The 17,320-nt window shown below is 44.5% G+C and overlaps 1 protein-coding gene across 1 annotated transcript in view; it reads right to left on the bottom strand.

The window, feature by feature from the left end:
• ADAMTS17 (ADAM metallopeptidase with thrombospondin type 1 motif 17) overlaps positions 1-17,320 on the bottom strand; it is a 166,944-nt gene that overhangs the window by 87,897 nt on the left and 61,727 nt on the right. The gene's annotated exons all lie outside the window — the stretch shown is intronic.

Raw genomic sequence — 17,320 nt, 5'->3', positions numbered from 1 at the left:
GAAACCAGGCTGCACATATAACACACAATCATTCACCCACTGCTCTGGGCATCTGTTAAATTAACAAATATAAATAAACTATAGGTTGCTTTAGTTTATCCATTGTCTTAATTTCACAAGGGGTTTAGTGTTTATATGTTTGAAACTTTAAAATGGGCTTCTTATGGACTTTTCTACCAGAAAATGTGGAACTATTTGAGGTTCACGAGATGTGACCTGCAGAAGTGATGTAGCCCAGTGGAAGGATATCTGCTAGAATATTGAAGGTAATATCTATGGAAAATTTGGGATTGCTTTCCCAAATCTAGTGGATATGATCCCTATAATCACATTGAGGGAATGATCAAAATTAATACCAGAGATGGGCCAATTCTGTTGTTGTGTCAGTGTGAATTTGGAATGTTGTGTCAGTGTGAATTTGGGCCAATTCTTATGTTGTGTCAGCGTGAACATTAGGAAAAACATCTTTCTAAATCAGTGGTATTGTACAGTCTCTCATCTAACTTTGAAGCTGATCCTTCTTTGAGCAGTGATTGGATCAGATGGTCTCCAGTGGCCCTTGCAACCTGAATTAGCCTCTGACTCTGGAACAGCAGTGCTCAGACTGGAGCCTGAGGCAGAATCAAGCCCCATTTCTCCAAGCACTGTCCAAAAAAGCACCAAGACTGCCCCGTGCCCATCCCAGCAAGGACAGAATGGGGCTGCTGCACCAAATCCTGCTCAGAATAAACCTCTGTTGCCTCTACGGGAAGGTGAGACTTGTCTGCTGCAGGTCAGCCTTTGTGAACAGGGATAAATGAGGTGACCAAGTTCACCTCCTGTGTCAGTGCCATGTCAGAAGCCTGACTCAGTCCTACACTCAGCCCATCCCACGGTGCCTGGCACTGAAAGGTTAAGGGGTTTCCATCCTGCTCTGAAATTATCATTAAACCCCTTAGAATCATGCAGAGCAGTAACTTTGAAACATTAACAGTCCTCCTTCAATTCCAAGATGAAACAGAAGATGAGTTTCAGACAAAAGGTGTCTTGTAGGGCCAGTGTCACCTTCTAGCAAAATGTCACCAATTTGGGGCTGAAAACACAGATTAACAGGAACTCATTGGGTCTCCAGCTGGCTGGCTGGAGCAAGCCAGGGCAGTACCTTTAAATATGGAGTTGGACTCTTTAATCTGTGCTATTTCTCTGTAAATCAGAGGCTCCTGTTTGTTTTCTGACTGTGCTCTTGGCTTTGCTTCTCTCCAGGTGTGGGGCTTGACTGTTCAAAGCCCAAACATGACATCCATTTCTAGCTGCAGTGAACCAAAACCAGCTTCAGCAGTTTGATAATTATGGCTTAGATTAAACCACCATCTCTGCTATTTTTAACTTAAAGTGAAGATTATACGGTGCAGTCTATTATTTTAGGTTTATCTCCAGGGACATTATTATTTCTAGCAAAACTACATTTAATATAATTTTTCGACTCAGAAGTTCACAGTTATTCTTGTTTTCAAACCTTTGTGGGTTTTGAACACAGCAGAAACATTCACATCAAGCACATTTTGTTTGATGCATGCAGGACTAATCTAACAGTCTATTAGTAGCTCCAACTTCAAAATAGTAGAGAGTGAAATTCCTGCTCCACTGAAGTGAACGGGAGTTTTGCCACTGACTCCAATGGAGCCTGGATTTCACTCCAAATATTTTACCCACGTTGTTTCTGCACACAGAGAAAACTCTTCACATGCTAGGAAGAAAGTTCCAGCAGTATTCCTCCAATGCAAATAAGCCCATCTAAAGATCCTATTCCTGAAAGTCAGGACAGGAAGGACTCAGTACCATGAGTAAGGTATGTAAGCTGGCTGGAAATCTTCCAGAGGGAAGTTTGCCATGAAATGCCAGTTTAGAAGGCTCCTGGGCACGCAGCAATCCTGTTAACTTTTCTAATGGAGATGAGACAAGGAGGTTTCCAAGGTTTCTTGCAGCTCGTCTGCCTTGTGCTTGCCCCAGTGCTGAGGCTGAAAGCTGGATCCTTCAGGTTTCTGCTCTGTCCAGGCTCCTGTGGGATGGGATCTGGCAGCCACCCCATTCCAACAGCTTCCTGAAAGGTTTCCTGGTCAGCACATCAGCTGTTCCACTTCAAAGGGGTGAAAACAAATCATCTTCCTGATTTCCCAAGTGGTTTAGGCTCCTTGATTTTATCCCTTCCACAAAACAATAGTGTTTGGTCTAGGGTTGTTCATTAAGAAATGCCTTAGCTTTCTGATAACTTCAATTATATTTTTTGTTAAACACGCTGAAAGTGGGGTTTTGCTGGTGAACAACAAGGGTAGCAGCTACTAATCAGTACATTCCTGTCCTTAACTTTATTTTAAACCTGACCTCACAAAAGGTCTGCGCCGGGGAGAAATGCTGAGGCTGCCAGTCATTATTCAGCTTTGATTTTGCAGGGGGGTCTGAGGCAGATAAAATGTATCCTCTATAAAGACTGAGTCAGAACTCATGTCTCCAGTTATTTACAGGCTTCTTCTGAAATCTGTTCAATTCTTACATGTGTGGAAATCGACACCTTCCTGAAGCATTCCAGGTTTCTTAACAGAAATCCTTTAAAAAGTCATAAAGTCATAAGCATAAAGGAATTGAGCCTGAAAGGAATACCTTTATTGGAATAAAGCAAAGGAGCTCTGCTAAATCCAGAGAACCAAGCCAGTTTATATTAGCCTAGGATCTGGCCTCAAGGTACACAGGCAGCCCCTCCTGGCCCCTCAGTGATGAGTTTCTGGTAGACTGAAACCAGCAACACCTTTGGAGCCTGTTTTAATTGGCAATGTAGAACTTTTCTCAGCATCTACTTTACCTTACAATGACTCACTTGAGAAAAGGATTAACTGACCTGCAGGACTCAGGCATACTCTAGCATGCTAACACATTCTTTTCTGAAGTTCAAGGGTCTCCAGCTACATCAAAGGGGCCAGGTTTTTTTACACGTAGTAAATGCAATGCCACGCTGATTCCTTTCACTAATGAACAGTCCCCCTCCTTTTAACAGAAATAAATGGGACACAGCAGTATCTGTTTGTCCTAAACAGCAGTGCAAATGCTGAATCAGGAGTTTGCATTTCCTTTGTGATCCCCTAATCTTACCTGCTATTCAGAATTCACATGGAATTAGAAGCAGGTAATCAGTCTCTTGAAATACTCTGCCTTAGGAAGGAGTTCTATTCTTACATGAACAGAACTTGAATAATGAGCTGATAGGAAAAGCTCTTAGATTAGAAGTAGGAATGTCAAAACAGCACTGCATGCCCTGCAGACTCACTGCCCTCTGTGCTCTCCCAGCCAAAACTGTCCATTTTACCAGGAACCACAAACACGTGCTGCTGCCTCTTATCCTTTGCAAAGCCAGCAGAGCCACGATGGATGAGCAGGACTCGTCCCTCCGTGCTGTCACTACCGCAGTCACTCCTCCATTCTAACCCCAAGGTAAACCTCAGCCCTCAGTTCCTCACATTCTCCTCCTGAAGACAATGACGTTCCACAAAGGCAAACAAGGACGGCTCAGACCCTCAGCTCTTAAACTCCTTTCATTCAATATTTATTCAGAGTAAGCACCCTGGGATCTGGTTTCACACTCCAGCTTCTTTCCAAATATAAATAATGCATTGGTTACTAGTCAAAGACACCACGGCCTCACCAGAGGAGTCCTGCAGCCTATTTATTGTTGCTCATCATATGTGAGTCCAGAAACAAGCTGGCTGACCCGTGTGAGTCCTGACTGTTAACATAATCACAGCAAGGTAAACCTTATCAGGAGTCACAGGGAGGCAGCAACAACAGATCTCTCTGATGCACTTTTTTGGAGAACAAGACTTTAGAGTAGCAATGCTATGAATAAAATACAGCATTCAGCCTCTGGCCTCCCTGCAGTCTGTGCTCCTTTCCAGGACATGCTCCCCTGTCAGCGTCTGGGCAGCGCCCAGAACTGGGTCAGGATGCCAGAATTACTCTCCCGGCCTGAGCTGGCCAATTCCTTGTGTAACTCTTTCAAACTAACAGCAATTATCAGCCACTTGTTTTCCCACAGCAATGCTAAACCACTGCACTTGCTTTGTTTGTTTCTGTCATTAGCGGAGCTTCTCCTCTAGACAGTTAATGTAACTAAACTGCTCTGTTTACCCTTGGTGCAGTTTTCCAATATTTCCTGTTATTCTTCAAAAGCCTGAGCCAAAGTGCACCAAAGCCTGTGGAAAGCCTCCTACTGCCTTCAATGCACTATGTGTTGCACCTCCAAGTCCTCAAGGTCATGTATACAAACCTTCATCAGAACCACTACGACTCTTGATGGGTTTCCTACTAAAAGCCCCAAATCCAAGTGAAAGGATAAGGCCAAGGGCTGGGGGAAACTGATGGAGGAGATGCTTAAAATTTTTCCAACAGCTGGAACTTGGTGGCTGGTAAGAGACCACTTGAGAAATCCCCAAGACTATTATCATACACTCCCCCTCTGGTGGGGAGAGATTGTGAAGTAGGGACAAGAGGCACGTTTGACAGAAAATACCATCAGCAGTAAAAGAAGAGCTTTTCTTTAGAAAAAGGGTAGCAAGCAGAAAAAAAAAACTATGAAGAAGGGGAGCCTGAAAAAACCACACCCAGGAGGTTCTGCAATCCCTCTGTTTCAAATAATCACTTCAGCTGGCTGGTAGAAAGGCCTTTTCCATCACCTCCCTCTGACAGTCAAACCATGCCATTTGTCTGCAAACAATTCAGGGGTGAGTCAAGCACTGGATCACTTTAGAAAGGAGTGACACTCATGGCTATCAAGCTGCCCAAGGTGACTTGGCTGTCACCTCAGCTGCTTATTAAACATGAGCTCAGCACACAATTGATTGCTCTCCACACAACTGCACTTACCTCAGTCTCCATTTCTCCAAAGGGCACTGAGGACACCAAGGAAATGAGGACAGTGGGATGTCTCTCACTTCTACAGACAGAAGTCCAAAGGAGAGTCTTTCTCTTCCCAAAGAACCAACTCATAAAGGGTTGTAACTGGATAAGCTCAGCAAGACATTAAGTAGGAAGAGGTCCTTGGGGTCACCCCTTCAGACCAACACAGTCAGAGAACTGAGCAAAGGGCCCATCACAGCCTTGTCCCAGATACAGAGAGGGACAGGAGAAGGCAGTGATATCTCATGCTCCAAGTGAAAAGTTGGGGCCACAAAGGTTTTTACATTCTTGGCTGATATTCGTTTGCTGGAAAGCATGTTTTCTCTACCTGTGTTTGGAACAAATGTTCTCCTAAAGGCTCCATTTCTGTGGGGGAACAGTGCGTTGCTGTGAGCTACAGGCAGTACCAGGGCACGTCACCACTGACCTTCTCAAAAGGAGAGAAGGCATTCCCTGTGACCCAGCTTGCCATGACTCACCCGCAAGTAATCCAGCATTAATTGCAGAGCCAGGATTAAGCACAAGATTTCTTTCTAAACCCCACTGGAGAAATATAAATGCAAAGGGAGGGCAGACTGGACAACATCCTCACAGAGGGTGAGGGGAGGGAGAAGGGGAGCTGTAATTTATCCACTCTGGCATTTCAGTGTGGGCAGGATGACAGTGCCCCACGGAAGGACTGCTATTTAGACATGCTGTGGGCACAAATGCCATCTGTTTATCCATATGAAGGACACCACTGAATGACAACATTCCTCCCCCTTCCCAATTCCTATCAGGCCTGAGAAGGGAGTTCTGTCTCTACAGTCCATCAAATATCAACCACAAAGGAAGATGTTGGTATGGAAGGAGGTTACACAGGTTGACAGCTGAGAATATCAAACATGGCCATTAAATTCAAATCAATCCAGGTCACTAAGAAAAGAAGGTACATCAACAGTTCCCAGCAGCTCCTGCCCTTGGATTGGAACCAGGAGTGGGAGACCATCCACCACATCATCAGCCCGTGAGCCGTCCGGTCCAAAATTGAGTTCAATGTTAGGAATTTTTATTAATGTTTGAAATTGAAGCTGTGCCACTGGAAAGATGCCTATTCTGAACTGGTTCAACATGTTTAATGTTCCAATACAAAATGCTGGTATCTTGCAAGTTATGAGGTTTCCATCCAGTTGAGAATAAAGGCACAGCAGAGGCAGGAGTGAAGTGGGAGTGCTCATTAGAGCTGGAATTGTAACTGGAGCTGCAGTGCAAAGTGAGGACAGTAAGTCTGAGAGAGAGACACAGGAAGGTGATGCCTCTGCAGAGCAACCCAAGAGAGGCAGAGGGGTCAGAGGGGGTTCAAGTGGGGCTTGGATGAAGGGCAAACTAACAAATCCTGGGGAAACACTGAGGTGAGCTGAGCTCTGGCCGAGGGAGGAGGTAAGGAAACACCTTGTGCAACCTTCTTACAAAACCAACAGCCACCAAGGCTCTTGGCTTAATGGGAAACAGGCTTCTTCACCTTGTGCTTTGCAAACATGTAACCACTGTTTCTTAAATGCACCTCAACTATTCCAGAATAGTGGAATAAGTGCTTGTCAGAAGCACTTTGGGAAGCTGTGATGAAGAGAGGGAGATGACCCTACTTAAAGCAAGTGAAGTAATCAAAGCTGGTCACTGTGTCCATGTGTTATCTAGAACAGGGGCGTTCAGGACAGGCGCTGTACTTTTGGGATTTTTTTTAATCAGGAAAGACAACATCCAAAGGGAGCCATGACTACTGGACTCTTGTTTTCATAACCAAGTTTATGTCACTCTCCAGTAATGAAGTAACCAGATATTTTATATGGTTATCTGCTCATCAAGCAGCCAAGAAGTCAACAGCAGTGAGTGGGAACACACGATGTTATTCAGCACGTGTTATTCACGATGGTGAATAACAGTGTGGAAAGCTGGGGTTTATTCAGCTGCAGGACAGATCCCAGCCCTTTATGATATGGTTTTCATTTAAAAAGAATTAGTTCTTTTGCCCTGGAATCTGGAAGGCAGCAAGTATGAGCTTGTGCCTCAAGGGACAGATAGCACATGGAGGCTGACATGGCAGGGATGGGCAGTGTGGCCTCTCACTCACACATTTTATCCTAAAGCTTGCTGCCCACACTGCCCTGGATACGGAACTGGCCAAACCTCACTGGCATCAGTGTCAGTCCTTCTTATGGTTTGATCAAAGTTTGACCAAGGCCATGAAGAACAGGGTGAATCACCTACGATCTTCTCCCCAGCGATAAATGGTCACATTACTGACTCCTTTTTCCTGCAGACATTTGCCCATGGAATTCTCTCTCTCTCACCCTTGCCCCTTTCCCAGAGTGGATAATTCACAGCAGGACAGGCATTGCCTGATGTATTCCAAGAACTCTGGTGAGATGAAGGAATCCAGCTGCAGTGCAACTGAACACCTGCTATTCCCATGGCCTGCCTCCACTGCTTCTGATTTGTGGGATGTGGCCCCAGCATAGAAACCTGTTCCTGCAAAAGCTTCACAGTGTTCTGGTAAGAGCTGGCAGGTTCTGAGGCTGCAGGGGGCAGTTTACCACGTGGCAGAAAAAGGAGTGCCCCACCAAATACAAAGTCCTAGAAAAAGCTAAAGTTGATCAATATATCTACAAATAAACTTGGCAGAAACTCAGCATTGAAGAAGTAGCATCACCTCAGGAAAACACCTTTCTTCTTACTGATCTCAAAAATCACTCCTTTCCAAGTCCCATGTAGCATCTAATACAAATCTCTCCTGGCCCCTTCACTTCCTTAAAGCACTATCCCATCTCCATGCAGTCATCCAACCAGATGCTCAGCGTTTCTAAACCCTTTCAGATGCTTTGATACACGTCAACAACACACAGCAGGTTTCTGACACAACAGCATCAGTGGCAGTCAAGGACTGCTTTAATTCCTTCAATCCCTGTCGAAGAAGTGAACACAGATACATCAAAAACCACTCATTGTAAAACATGGATCACTGGGAATCACTTGTCTCACACTGGCTACTTGTCATGATCACAGTTGAGTTGTGACCCTGAAGTAATAATAAAGTTATCTGAAGGCCAGGGGATAACATCCCCAAGAGAATGGATGTACTTAGCCATTTCCTTGCCCTCCTCAAGATTTAATCCACTTCTTGGATGTAAAAAATTCTCTCTTTCTCACTTGCTTCAGTTTGGTTTCAGAAAACAGGGAATGGCTGCAGAAGGAGCACAATGACTATGACTGAACCAGCGGTGGGCAGAGAACAACTGCTCATTTCAGGGGCTGCTGTGCTCCATCTGTGGCTCCTTGTGTTTGGAAAGCACCCCGGGGCATCCCAGAGCTAACATGCTGAAGGGTAACAAGCTGCTTGCTTTCAGCACTGCCTGAAGTGGGTGAGAACGAGACCTTCTGAAAATGTGACATGCATTTCCTCAGAGGATGAAAAGGGAATATAAATTGTAGGGTGGAAAAAAAAAAGACCAAACCCTGGGATAGCTGGGTGGGATTTCCCACCCACCAGGCAAGAGAGACAAAAGCTCAGTGAGCAGGCTGACAGCTCTGTCACTCACATGTCAGCAACCCAAGGGGAAGCTCTTGTGTGCAATCACTTGAGTGCACTTTTCTCAAAACTCCTGTGAAACCAGTGAAAGCCTCCAGTCAACTGCATTAATGACCAAACCTGAATGAAGAGATGCAGAACGAGATACCCTTAAAAGAAAATCAAGGAGAAGGGAGAAATGGAATATTTGCCAAATATGTGCAACACAAGTAAGCACAGATGTCCCACCCTCTGCCCCATCAGGAAGCCACCCACTGCTGAGAGCTGGGGAAGTGGGACAGCCTGGGGAATGCACTGTAGGAGTCAGGAATGCTGGCTGCCTTCCCCACACTGGGAGATGAATTCTCCATTCCTGGAGCTGGGAATGAGGAGATAGCCAACATCAAAAGACAAAGAGGTGTGAAGTAACTGTAGCATATATAAATTCTATCAGCATTGAGTCTTGTGCAGTCCCAGACAAGCCAGTGGGGATGTGTTTCATGGTTCCCAGAGCAGCAGAAGTCCTTTTCACAGAAATATTTTTCATCCTCTTTCTTTTATTCTTCTTTCCTGGTCCAGGTTGTCAGTCACTGTGGGCTCACAGATTCAGTGCAAGAAAAACCCATTCTATGTGACCCCCTTTTACTGATTCAAAAAACCCACCAGAACTGCCTAGAAAAAAAAGTTGCACAAGAAATGCACGATCCAATTCCATGATTTGCAGTTGTTCTCAGGCAGTAGATCAGTTTGCAGTAGTTCAGCTGAAGACATTTGCTTTAAGGACATGGCATTTTCAGTGGTATCCCTGTCACAGTCACTTCCACCACTCAGGAGTGCTCCCCTTCCTCAGGGAAACTCCATTTCTGGTAGTGGTACTCCCGTATACCAGCTCCCTTAACTCTTGGGATTTTTCATAATGGTGCAGCTGGGAAATTAATTTACAACACCAGAACCATCTGGCCTTGGCTGTTCATAAATGATTTGAAAAGTTCAGGAAGCTATCTCAGTCTCACTCATTTTATCAGCAGGGAGAGACTCAATATCAAACAGGAATGTTGCAAATTATGGCTTGGTATCAAAGCAATTGGGAAATGATATGTTCAGACCGATACTGGAGTGAAATTCTTTGGGTAGTGGGTGTGCCTGGTTGCCTATAAACCTCAATGCTAAGTTTGATTTCATATTGTCTAAGGGAGTGACATGAGGAAAGTAAAAAGCAACTTGAAAAGAGACACTCTTGCTTCAAATAACTTTGGCTTGAACGTGTTGATGTGAAGACAAATTACAGATAAAGGAAAATAGTTTGTTATCTTCATAAGAAGATACCTCTTTAGAGGGTTTTTAGCTGATAAGAGGTGCAGGGTGCATATCATTTAACTGGTGGTAGCTTTCTGGGGACCGTGTCTGAGCTTTCTCATGTGATTCTGCTCATTTAACACACCTGGCAAACCTGCAAAGTTACTTCAACACACACCATAAACAGTTCAGAATGATCTGCAGGTATGAATGGCAGTACTTCAGGTATAAAAAGTAAATATGAATATATTTTCCTAAACAAACAAGTTGGGCTTTTTCTTTGAATGGAGAGAAGCCTCAGGATCATATCTGGATTAGTACTGAGAAGGTAAAATAATTGAGAAAGAGGTAGAAAAATAAACCAAATGGAGATGATGACACTTCACATGAACAGATGGGAGGACTGTGCACACCAGTAGAAAAGCAGACAACAAAGTCATTATTATAGTGCTCCTGCAGGAAAACCCAGTTGGCTGCATTACTTTAAAGCTACTGAACGTGGTCAAATCTGCATTTTTATCACCATCTGACCACTCCTGCCTGTGGTGGCTCATGATGGATATTAGGGAAGAGTTCTGCCTTCTTTGGCTGAGTCTATCCCATGTCACACAGCAGTGTTACACAGCAAGCAGCTTTACTTGAGATAAAGGAGGAACCAGACAGGAAAGAATTCCCCCATTGAAAAGTGCTGGCGGTTGTGTTTTCAGGAGGAAGAAAGGAAGTTGTGCTTTTCCTTTGAAGGAAAGATACTCTTCCTAAGCACAGAGACTACCTAAACTGAGAAGCAAACTGCTTCCAGGGAGCATTTCTTTATCCTGTCTAGCTTTATTGTGTGTAATTAAAATGAACATTTCAAACCTAGATCAGAAACCTGCCCCCTCATTATCTGTCTCCGGAGCGATGCCGCCAAGCAGCAGGGTGGGAGGAAGGGATCCCAGTGGGAAGCAGGGGGAAGAGCCAGGCAGGATTTGGACTGTCACCGGCAGGTGAGAAACAGCTACCAGAGGGTGGACATCAGAAATTCCTAAAAGGTCAAACTGTCCCATATGTGGGTAAGACCTGGTGTACAAGATGAGTGCCTCACTGGGGTCTGGAGCGGAGAAAGAAGGTACAGTAAAAAATACTAATTTTTAAGGCTCAACTCCCTGAGCTAATTAGAGCCCAGCAGGAAGGAAACTTTTCAAGTAAGTGAGAAAAAACCACTATGATCAGATTCCTTTTGCTTTGATTTGTTTTACCTAAACAAGCACAAAAGCAGAAAATCAAGGAAACTGTGGGCTATTCTTCTCTTTTTCTGGAAAGTGGGGTTCAAGTAAAGAAGTAGATAACAAAACTCCCTGCTGGGTTGGATGCAGCAATGGGAAGAGGCCCAGCACCTGAGGGAGGGAGGATTTTGCAAATGGAAAGGGGTCAGTAAGAACAAAGCAGGCCTGTTTATTTCATTTCTCTAGTAAACTCTTTTTGCTGAATTTTATTTCCCAACACAACTGCTGGCCAAGAGGCAGCCGACCTTGCTGCACCACAGCACAGCCTTCCACTGACATAACAGTTCAAGGGAACCACATTTTTAGAGGCAACAACATTTCCACTGCTGCTGAGTTACTACTGAAGGCTTTTCCAAGTGACAGTCTGGGATTTATCACCTTCCCCAGCCCAGCAGTCATTTTCACCTGGAACCTGTGGAACTCGGCAGGCCAGGCAGACAGCACGGCTTACAGGCTATTGGAACCCAACTGCGAGTGGAAAAGCAAATATTTCATCCAGATCGCTGCCCTTGTATAAAAACAAATGATTATTTGGTAAATGGCACTTACAAACTCTAATATTTCCTGTGCTGGTGTGGAGTGAGAGGCTGCACAATGGGGACTTGTCCTGTCCCCACGTTTTGGGTCACTGGGTGCACGAGGCCGTTGCCAGCAAAGCCAGTGGAGTATGAAACCAAAACTCTTGTAGCAGGAAGCAGATGCAAGATTTGCCAAATCATTACAGCCCAGCTACTTAACATGGCCTTGGCTTACTCAGCACAGTAAAGAAAGGCAGAGCTGGCAAAGCTACAAAGCTATTGATTAAACCAAAATTGTGTTCCTAAATGACTGTCGCCCGCCTGCTTGGTGCAGTTTTATTATGTCAAGTAAAGCTGTACAAGATGCTCAAAAACAAAGAAATTAGAGGCACTGCAAGGGAATGTTGCTTCACTGGGGATTACACAGAGATCCTTCACAAAGCAGAGAGTAAAACCATAGAAATCCTTGCCCAGAACCACGCTAGTGCTTCCCACAAGACTGCAGAAAGCAACAGGAGGTGGACATTCCCACGCCCAGTTCCAATGGTATTGCATTCCAACACTAAACAAACTATCGAATTTGGAAGATATGAGGGTGAGAAAAGAAACTCATGATAGAGGGAAGGTGCCCCACCACTGTGCCAGGATCAGCAGGTTCAGTAACTGGTAATATCTCGCAGCTTTACATAAAACTAAAAAAACACACCCAAAACCAGACCCATTATCCATAGTCTGGCACATGATACTACTCAGACCTCTCCATTCCTCCTCCCTAATCTTCTTTTTCTCTGAGTGATTTCTGTACCTGGTTTTCTTTGTGTGATTTTCCTCTATCCCACTGTCATTGCAAAAACAACCTGCCCAGATAAGGTTAATACAAAAGGGATATTCTACTTTTGGGCCTCCAAATAACTTACTTGGGTATCCTGTACTGCCTTACATTGGGCAAACACATCTTTGTTTAGTGGTGCTCCACCACTACCTCTTCCCCAGGTCGAACCATCCTTGCTGGCAGAAGTGTCCACTGATTTTTTTTTTTATCTGTATCTGTCTTTAATCTCTGTTTCCTTTTGATTAACTTAGCACACAGTTTTCAGAATTCTTCTATCAAGCTACTTAGGTACATAATAACTTGTTTTGTCTAAAACAGACCTCTCTGTGCATTACCAAAGGTGGAAGAAGCACCTCCTGAAATTTTCAGATATACCTGGTTCTCTCTCCAAACCAGAATATGTTATTAAATCACTGCTTTGATTAGATCATACTAGTTCTGATGTACAAGAATATATGATGAAATAGGCAGTGTTCCATTGTGTCCTTTGGAATTGTAACTCCAACTTAACTGTGAAAATGTGCTTGTAATTATCTGTGGAAGAATGAAACCTGGAAGGAGGGGAACACGAAAAGGGAGCCTGGGAACACAGAGAGAGAGAGAGAGAGAAAGAGAGAGAGACATTACACAACACATTTACAACACAAATGGCAGAAAATAAAATTAGCAACTCCAGGGTGGGTACTGACTGCTGCCAGCATTTCTGGCCAGCCCCAGGGTATGTCTACACAGCAGCCAGTCACTCCCAGTATTCCCGAGACTCCAATATACTGGAACAGCTACGTATTCCTGTGGGATTTAAAGTGGAGAGTGCTGGCACCAGGAGAACATACTGGGGCAGGAACTCCCCAGCTACTCAGGAAGTCCCTGGTACCTGAGCTTGCTAAAGTAAAGCTTGTATGGGATTGCCTCTGCCTCTGGTCCTCCTGGGATCCAACTGACCTTGATTTTCCACCGCTACAAATGCAAGTTCCAACACACTGGCAGCGTGCTCAGAGCAGCCACACAGGGTTTATACAGGCACAGAGGGAACTGTGCCACAGCTGCCCACCACAAGCAGAATCTACTCCCAGACTGTCAGCAGAGCCACTGGAGAGGTTTATCCAGGCACTGGCTGTATCCCTGAGCCATCCATAAATGGATACTACCCTACAGACCCATAAGATGGGCACCTCTTTGCAAGGTCTCTCTCTAGGAAAACATTAATTCACAGGAGTGAATAAGATGCCTGTGGGCATGTGTTAAGGTAAAGTCATTAACCACATGCTGAAATCCTACCCTGTGAATGGAAGTCTGGCCTCACTGGCAGGACAAGAGTGACTGGAGTTAAAACTGAAGTTGTCCAGATAACCCTGAAACTGAGACTTTGATGCTTCTACATGGTTGATTCTACAACTGAAGTAATGTTGGTTTTCATACCTTTTGGGAGATAAGAAGTAACCAGGGGACACATTGCTCCCTGGCAATGAATTGCTGGATTTCTGCAACAGCAACAAAGACAAATTTTCCACAGAAATTCAGGTCGGGCAGAACCAACCTGATAAAAGTGGGACTAACTCGGAGGAACACAGAGCAGAAAAAGCAGCTCAGGTAGGAGCTTGTTTGAAAAAGAGAGTTAATGTTTAAAGTCAGCCAGGACAGAAACTACACACAGATGCCTGTATCAGTAGAGCCCTGAGTTCAAGGGTTAGACTATGGTGAGCTGCTCTAAAACATATAAAGAGGGTTGCTGGTCTTTTTTATTTCAAAACAGCTTCTCAGCTCCCACATCCCATACCTAAATGTTATATTCCCAGATTAAAATGAGAGAAGTTGTAGCAGAGGTTCCTCCATTTCTACAGGGTTTCCAGAATAACTCTCCTTGCCCCATCACCATGGTTTGGCTGCCTGGCTCCACTGCTGACTGGAATCCCAGAACACAAACTGCTCCAGAAACACAAACAGGTTTCTATCAGCACAGTGGGCACTCAGCATCACTACCTGTCTGCACAGCTCTGTCCCATTTACTGGGGTGGTCCTCAGCTTCCACACGAAAATTTTCATTTTTAAAATACATTATGACCAACCCTCTATAAACTGCAGGGCAGGGAAGAAGAAGGGGCACAGTTAATTTCCTCTTTGGTTCTCAGGAATTAAAGTTGTATGGCTGCACCACGCTGAGCTGGCTTTGCCAGTGTCAGTTGTTCTGCACCTTTGGGATGTGCTCCTCCTCAGCCTGCAATATTTCCACATTCTGACACATTTGCATGAATCTCTCTGCTGGTGCTGCACTGCACAGATCAGGGAGGCAAGTTTATTCACAGGTCTATCAGCATAAATATCAGACCACAAAGGGAACATGCAGAGAGTGCTTTTCCCTTACCCACAACACCAGGATTGTTGAGACACACCACAAAGGCCATACTTAATCATGCAGCAAATAATTATGCACCCTAAAGTAATTTTAACTGAGCTTCAGCTATCAATACTTAACATCTAAAGCAAATATTCACACTGGAGAGAAACCTGCTGTTTCCAAACTCTTCTCTTGTCTGATTCCAAGCCCAGAGCTGTTTGGTTTGTGCATTAGGGGCTTTTTACCTTTGGACTCATTTTTGTCCTCATCTGTTCCAGCTTCAAGTTTGAGGCCATGTGGTTTCAGAGTGTTGGCAACAGACTGTTCCTTGCTTATTGTCAGTTGAATTTAATTCCCTTTCTCAAGGGCATCTGACACGTTGTGGCTTCCAGCCATCCCACCTCCGGCTGTTCCCTCCCCAGCCAGGCAGTGCCAGGTTCCGCCAGCTCATGAATGGGAATCTTCCCTCCTCACCCAAGCCTGCCCCCAGCCCACAACAGGAAAGCTGAGGCTGTTGAAAGAAACAGGAATGGCAACAAAGCTGGCATTGTTGTCCTGAAAAACCACTGGCTGCAGCCCACCCGGCTCCGTTTAGGGGTAACGGATACAAGGATGAATCCAGGCTTTTGTTTAAAAAACTTATTTGCCTTTTTTTTTTTTTCTTGGGAGAATGACTTGAAAATGGTAACAAAGGCACTGCTGTAGACAAAGAAAGAACCAGGGGAGGGGGAAGTGGCACTATTTTTCTAGAAGTGGGTTGTTCAGGGTGGTCTTTGGGGTGTGAATGTCAGATTGACTTCCCACTGGTGCAGCTCATGGAGGAGGAGGGAAGCACACTCAGGATCCCAGTTTACTGATGGCCTTGCCCTGCTAGTCTGAGCAAAGAGGAGAGTAAGAAACTGTTCAGTGTTCATATCATGTTTATAACATGAAGACCTTGGCCTTGTACTTTTTAAGAACCTCAGTGCCCACTGTGATCTCTGGGTCTCTCCTTTTGTGTAGGTCAGAACACAGAACTCCACCCAGTAAACCCTGGATAAAACCCAACTAACTGTGGCTACGTTCAAGTGTGTTTAAAAGACATCCACTATTGACCCTGCTGAATAAAGGAATGAGGCTTGATGAGGGTCCTGTCTTGTACAGGAAGAAGTTTATGGTTTGCAGCCCTGCCATATATTCAGTGGGCTCTGAATGCCTTTTTGTAAGAGCAAAATTCTTCTCCTGCATCCTTTTGTAGGAAAAACTGTATCTAAACACAAATGGATGCTCCCTCTGCATCCATGGACCGAAATTATCAACACAGATTGAAAGATTTAAATACAAGAGATAAAAGTCATGTCACTCACCCCATCATCAAGCAACAACAACCCTATAGGTTAAACCTGAGGATGAACTTTCATAGGACCTATTTATTCCTAATGGACCTATTTAATGATGTCTCCATGTTTTCACAGTGCAGCTGCCTGCAACAGTGTTTTTTGCAGTCAGTCCAAATGACATTAGTGGCAGATTAGGAATCTGACACATCAATTAGTAATCCATTCACTTTTTCCAAAGTCCACATCAGAAACTATCTGTGAATGCCAAACTGGGCTTGTGATCTCCACAGACATTTGTTAGTCTTAAGGAAAGAATAATAAATCTCAGCTTTTCTACACTCACAAGGAAATCAGACTTCAGTAAAGCTCACGGTTACGGCTCTCCAGAATTTATATTTTTGCCAATATGGATGTAAGTTTTGATTGGATTTTCTTTTAAAATTAAGAAACTTGCACCTAGTTTTCCTTGGTTTCCATTTTTCAAGCTCATGTCAGCTTCTTTGTGTTCATGTCTGCTGTGGGTTTCCCCACATTTCAATTAAAAACTGCAAGTTTGTAAGTAGAGTCTGAAAACAAATCTTCTACTTACACAAGAGGTGCTAAACCAGGGCTGCTCAGAGCATCCTACAGCAGTTCAAAACCAGAAGGATAAGGAGAGGCCTCACACCTTGAAAGGTCAATGAAAGGATCCTGTTGATCTCCAGGCCAGAAAAGCACCAGTCAATTGACCAGTCTGAAATAAGTAACCAGACCACTGGTAGGTGACAGTACAGAGGGATGACTTTAATGCCCAGGTTGGATGGTGAAGGATGGTATTTTTCCCTCTCTGATTTGGCACACTGGGAGTTGACTATACAAGATTATGGCAAGACCCTCCACATCCCTGCAGTGCTCAAATATCTTCCCAATCCCTCTCTTTCCAGAGCCTGTTCTAGTTTTTTCTCTCTCAGGGAAGTGGTTCATGAGGCAGCTCTGTTAGAAAATTCAGCCTCCTTTGCCATTTGTCCTCCCTCACCTGCACTCCCCTTTTGAACTCTCTCTCTCTCCTCGCTATGAGATCTAAGCCTCTCCTGGAGCAGAAGGTGCAAAGAAAGGAAGGACATTACGGTCTCACCACCAAAACTGCCCTCAGAAAAGCAAATGGAGTTTGCAATTTTGTGCACAGATGGAGCTGTATCCGAAAGCATTACATCCCCTACTTATGGTGGGGATTTTTTTGCAAGGCATTATTGGAAGGAAGCTTGTCAGCTCTGCTGAGAAACTTGGCAAACACCAGGGCACACCAGTC

Source organism: Lepidothrix coronata, unplaced genomic scaffold (genome assembly GCF_001604755.1).
Source record: "Lepidothrix coronata isolate B3197 unplaced genomic scaffold, Lepidothrix_coronata-1.0 Scaffold11, whole genome shotgun sequence".
NCBI lineage: Eukaryota > Metazoa > Chordata > Aves > Passeriformes > Pipridae > Lepidothrix > Lepidothrix coronata.
The sequence above is the reverse complement of the archived record's forward strand: the minus strand, read 5'-3'. Positions and strand labels throughout refer to the sequence as shown.